A 6,000-nucleotide genomic window follows, 5' to 3' on the forward strand; every position below is an offset into this window, starting at 1 on the left:
ATACCCATCTCAAGATTTGGAACCGAATTCAATCCTGGAATGCCTTCTGGGTGAGCTATGAGCGATGGGGTTAATGTCACATACTCCTCTACTGAGAAGAGTGGAATCAAGTGGTATGGGAATTGTGCCATGGCTAGACTGGCTACAGTGGCACTAAGCTCCCTTAACAGGTTTTGTGTCAACATTCTGGCCTGTTGCACACAAGCATAAACCCACTGTATAACACCAACAATCATGTCCACTGGTTGGGGAATAAAGTTTAACCCTGTTGCATAGGAAGTTGCCTGTAGGGTTTTCCCTAAGCTTTCCAACTTTTGCTGCTGTTGATACAGTCTGTCACTACCCTCTGGCATCTCAGACACCTGCCTTCTTGGGGCAGTCAGGGGGAGAGTGTCAGTAGCACACAAACCTACCAGAAAAAGCAAACGTGCAACAGTGGCGGCAGCAATCAGTCCACCCAAAAGTATTTTCGGGTGGCTGATCCCAGTCATCTCCTTCTGAGTGACTGTTGCCTTTCTAAGCTGGCGCAGCACGTACATGGTATCTTTCTCAGTATGCCCTGTGGCATCTTGGGCACCAACATCCTGGAGATCTGTGGAAATCTGACGCAGCTGCTGATGCTGCTCCTCCTTTTCCATGGCATCTGCTTTTTCAATTTGTTCATGCCTGTGCTCTAGGAACCCTGCAGGGGGTGATGCAGCGGTGGAGCATGCCTAACCCTTGGCTGAGTGGTCATCTGGAGCACCTGAGTGATCTGGGATTGTTATCCCATTCTCACTGTTCAGGTCCACCCTGCACACCTCCTGATTGAGGAATCCCTCTATCGGCATGTTTACAATCGTTCGCTGGGCGTGGGTGTGGGACACCTGCTCGCTCCCCCCTTCCCTCGCTAGGGGTTCAGGGAGCTGCCCCAGCACTGGGATAGCTAGTTCACTGTCTTTAAACTTACTATCACTCACCAGGCCCATCTCAGTGCAGGCGGGGATTCTGACACCCCTCTTTGCGATGTCCTGCACTGGCAGGCGGGTGACTTGACCATCCAGCTCCAGTTTGGCTGAACCACTGTTGGTCAGACTCAGACTGACAGACTGAGCTGGTGGCTGTAAGAAAACTGGCTCGGCTTTCATTCCCTGTCCCTTCTTGGGGACTGGGTGTGTTGGCAACCCTGCCGTTGAGGCAGGAACAATCAGGTCAGTCTCACTCACTACCTGGTAGTTGTGAGAAATAATGTTACCTGACTGCAGGTTCCCTGGGTCAAAGCAGAGGGAATCGGCATCTGGGATCAGGTGTATCCACAGCGCAGTAGTCTCAGCGTCCAGCTGGACCTCCTGTCTAATCTGTGAATGTTGCACCAGGGGCACCTGGCGGTGGCCCTGCAACAGCTGCTCAAGCAGATCCTCACTAATAGAGGACCTCTCAGGGCTAAGGGTGAGGGCTACATCACCAACCTGCTCTCCTGCCATCTGGATCCCTTCCACCACTACAGGGTGGTGTTCCTGACCCCTCTTGGGTGCCAGGGTGCACAGGGAAAGCTCCTTTTCATCGCCAGGTGGGAAGATCTGCTCCTCTTCAGGGATGTTAAAGGGGTGTGCTTTACCTGGTGGATCAAGCAGCTGCTCGGAGCACTGCTCCTGTGGCAGGGAGGCTGTTGGGACCTCGGCCGGGACACGACTTCCCTGCATATCCGGGGAACAAGAAAATATTTTTATTTCTTGTCCAGAGGGAACAGAAGGAATCTCCGCATGGGCTTCTGTGTTCGGTGGGCACTGTGTGAGCACAGTCTGCCTCTTGGCCCCCCTTTCCTTCTGTACAGAAGGCTTAGGAGCCTTGACCTGTTTCCACACCTTGCCTTTCTGGTGATTCACCAAAGGTTCCTCTCTGAGTCGCATGCCCTTTCCTTTTTCTACCCGTTTGAGCTTGCCGTGTGACATCAAACACCTTTCAACCTCAGTGTCAATCAGTGTCTCACTGGGTAAGACATCTCCCATGGCAGCCTTGAGGTAAAAGCTTCTTGCTTTTCCTCTGCGTTTTACTGCCTGCTCTGTGACTTCAGGGGTGGAGTCAGCACTCGCTTGGGAGTGGCTGACCTCATCCAGGCAGGAACTCTTCCGCTCAATCAGATAGACTGAGGGAGGGAGAGGGGGCGGGTCTCCGCCTCCTCCAGTGGAGAGTATCAGCTCATTCACGCTTCCGGCAGCCTTGGGGAGCGGTTGTCCCTGTCCTAATAAAGCTTGTTCAAGCCTGGCCAGGCGGGCGGCTACTAAATCCTTTTGTTCAGCTTTTTCTAGCCCTTTCCCTCCCCCGGTGTTCTCATGGCACTTAGGACGCTGGGTGCGGTCCTGTGTGAGTGCTTTGGAACGGGGCTTAGCCAGCTCAGGAGCCTGTGCTCCTTCGAGCAGGGGGGAATTAACCCTGCTGGCTCTGACGGCGAACACAGTCGCTTTAGCAGCTTTTTGCTCAGAGCGACTTTGGACATCATACTCCCAGGCTTTCTGCACGAATCTCTTAATATCAGTCATTTTCATGGTCTGTGCATCTGTATGCATTAAGATCATCTTTCTGACTGACGGGTGGAGATTCGCAATGAATAAACCCTTGAAATGTGTGTTCTCTTCGCAACCCTCATCATTTCGCCCTGCAAAATAAGTTCGTCTAAGTCTCTCGTAATATTCGCGAGGGGACTCTGCTCTCTCGTGCTTAATGTTAAGAGCGGCGGCTATCGCGGCAGTCGGGTCAATAAACGCACTGTATTCTTCGATAAGTGCTTGACACAGCTCCTCAAAATCATTACAGACTTCTTTCATCTGCCTAGCCATCCACTCATGTACGGCTCTGCTGGTAGTTTTCCTGACCAGAAACACTTTCTCCTGTTCTGTGGCGTTTGGCAGGTACTGCAGGGTATACCTGAGGTCCTGAATATAACTCTCGATATTATTCTCTGACACTGCGGGGTCAAATCTCTCTATGTCCTTCGCTAGCTCTCTCAGAGAATGGAGATCTATTCTCCTAGCTTCTCCGCTGATTTAGATATGACGGAGATCGTGGTCAGACCTGTCGCTGCTAGAGAGAGTGCTTAATAGCGACTCGAATTCAGACCTTTTAGCAACCATCGTTAAACTTAAAGAGTATTACTTTTAAGTACGAAATCACAGTTTTACCACAGAAAACCACAAGATCAAGTATGCAATCAACCCGGTAGATCGCAAAAGATCACAAAACAATCAAGCACTGCTTAAAGAGCAAGGGGAACTTTTTCTTTCGGCTTTCAGCACACTGTATTGTCGTGTATGAAACCCGCGGCGTTTTATATTGAATTATTCCGCTTGGTTGACTCATTTCAGTCTTGCCACGCCCGTGCCAGGGACGCCAAATAATGTAGAGAAAACCGGTTCAGGGACGCCAAATAATGTAGATTATGCCGGTTCAGGGACGCCAAATATGTAATCATAGTGGCTCTCTGAAGGCACCAGTTCTGTAGGGTTTGGGCATTTACTGAGACAATTATTAATTGTAGCAGTAAATCACAAAGTTGATTCTTTTGGTGGCTTTAGAATCCAACCATGCGATATAACTCAAACAACGCACACACACAGGTACTAATACACGAGGATACATTTATTAATACATAGAATATGCATATAAACCTAACAGATCTTATCGAGAGGGTTATCAGAATACAAAAGCTATATTCAATCAGTTACAAAGTGTTACACAAATCAAGAGGACATACGTTCAGTATATCATTCATTAAGACCGTTTCGTAAAGTGAACTTGGTTACAACTTCTACATTAGATACTCAAACAAGTACATAACTCTTAGGAATTAAATTGATATCAACTGGTTTGGATAACAATTGAATTCTCGAGCTGTAATGCATTGAAGTTGAATACTCATCCAATCTTTGGGGATTCAGATCTCCTGCGGGCACAAAGAAACAGTTGCAGGCTGTTGCTGTCCAATCAGCGCTCTCTGGCTCCGTGCCAGGCTGTGCTGTGCGGCTTGCGACGGTGCGCTGCTGATGCTCACTGTTGGCTTTAACTAGCAAAGTTTGTGCACAGGAGAAAAGATGACTGTGGGTCCCAGCAAGTCAGGAAGAGGACCGGTTCGTTCCTGATGAAGAGCTAGTTCTGAATAGTAATTCAGCTGTCCACAGTTCCGACCTGTTCACGAGGCCTGCTGCTGGTTACTCTCTGGCAACCTCAACTCTAGACTCTTAGAACAAATAAAGTTCTGGCACTCGGACACACTGGCCGTTCCGTGGTTGTCCGGGCTGAGTCTCAGGATGGTCAGGAGGCGCGCTGCGAGAATGTCCTGCCCTTGGGATTCTCCTTTGAATTCCTTCTGAATCTTGTCTGAATCTTGTTGAATCTGAATCTGAATCTGAATCTCCCAGGCTCTCTGTGTTGCCTGTTTTTACCTGGAGGAACTTCAGCTCATTGATTGGCTGAAAGTTCCATGGGCATCAGAGTCCCACGTGGGTTACTCGGCCCTACCAGTCCCTGATTGGTTGATCAAGGTGAGATATGAGTCACTTAGTCCTGACACTTAGGAATGCAGTCCAGATGTCCAACTGGCACTCCCTAGACAGATAGGCGCCAATGGGTGACCATTGATCATGATAGCCAGGCTTAGCTAAGTGCATCCCCCTTTGGGAGCTGTCCTTGGACCTTAAATCACCTTGCATGAATGGTTTCTCTGTGGCTGCACCACAGAGATGAACAGAGAAATGAGGCCTAATTTGGGAAAGCTCAGAAACACTTAATTCTGTCTTATTATTAAGCCTCGCCGCTACACTGTGAAATAACTTCCTCCAAGGTATTGCCCAATTGTGGCATATTTACCAGATGGTCCTTAATTTCTTCACTGAGTCCTTGACGGAAAAGAAAAATAAGGACCTCATCGTCCCAGTGAGTCTCTGCTGCCGCTGCTCGAAAATCAATAGCATAATCATGTACAGACCGGCGGCCTTGGTGGATGGAGGAGAGGCGGAATGCTGAGTCTTGGCCAACTACGGGGCGACAAAAAACCCCCTTAAATTTTTCTAAAAAAAAATCATAATCCTGAACTTCAGGAGCCCCGCGATCAAGCAGAGCAGTAGCCCATTCCAGAGCGCGGCCGGTTAGCAGTGAAACTATGAAGGCGATCTTGTCCTGAGGAGAAAAAAAGGTTTCCGGATGGAGCCTGAGAACCAGCGCACACTGTGCTAAAAAGCCCCGACATTTGGTAGGGTTGCCGTCAAACCTGTCAGGTGGAGTTAGTGGAAGAGGTTGAGGGGCAGGTGTAGCAGCTGGCGGGGGCGGAGCCGCAGGGGCAGCTCCAGCGTTGCTTCCTCGATTGCCGAAGGGCGGTATTGCAGACAGGTGCGCAGAGATCTGTTGGACAGAAGCCTGGAGCTGGAGTAAGGCTTGTCCGTGCTGATCCAAAGCTGAGCGAATCTCCTGTTGCTCCGCTGGGTCCATGTTAAATGGCTCAGTATTCTGTTATGAGTTCGGTAATAGGGACCGAACCAGTGAGTGAACCCACTTGCAGGAGCGAACAAAGCCAAGTCGTAATCCGAAAGCAAACAGTAATCGTAGGAACGAGCCGAGAGTCCAGGGGAAGCCAGATATCCGAAAGGGTACGTGTACCGAAGCCGAAGAGTAATCCAAAGCCGTAGTCCGTAGAGTAATCCGAGAATCCAGAGGTAGCCAGAAATCCAAAACAGAGCGAAAGCACCAATCCAAGCCGAGATCCGAAAAGCCGAAGTCCAAAGGGAAAAACCGAAAGCCGAAATCCAAGACAAACACAGAGTAGAAGAAGCGCAACCAGGAAGCTCGATAGGGAAAACCAACACTGAGCAACAAGTTAGGGAAGGACAGGTGTTTAAGTAGGATGAGACGGGGGTGTGGTGGTGAATGGGAAAACTGATAGGTGAACTGATAGATAGGGGCTACGCCTACTTCTGCCTCCTCCGTTGCCGGGAGCCAGGGTTCGTAACAACAAGTAGTATTCCTGCAAGA

This window comes from Lepisosteus platostomus, chromosome 5 (genome assembly GCF_059453375.1).
Source record: "Lepisosteus platostomus isolate fLepPlt1 chromosome 5, fLepPlt1.hap1, whole genome shotgun sequence".
Lineage (NCBI taxonomy): Eukaryota > Metazoa > Chordata > Actinopteri > Semionotiformes > Lepisosteidae > Lepisosteus > Lepisosteus platostomus.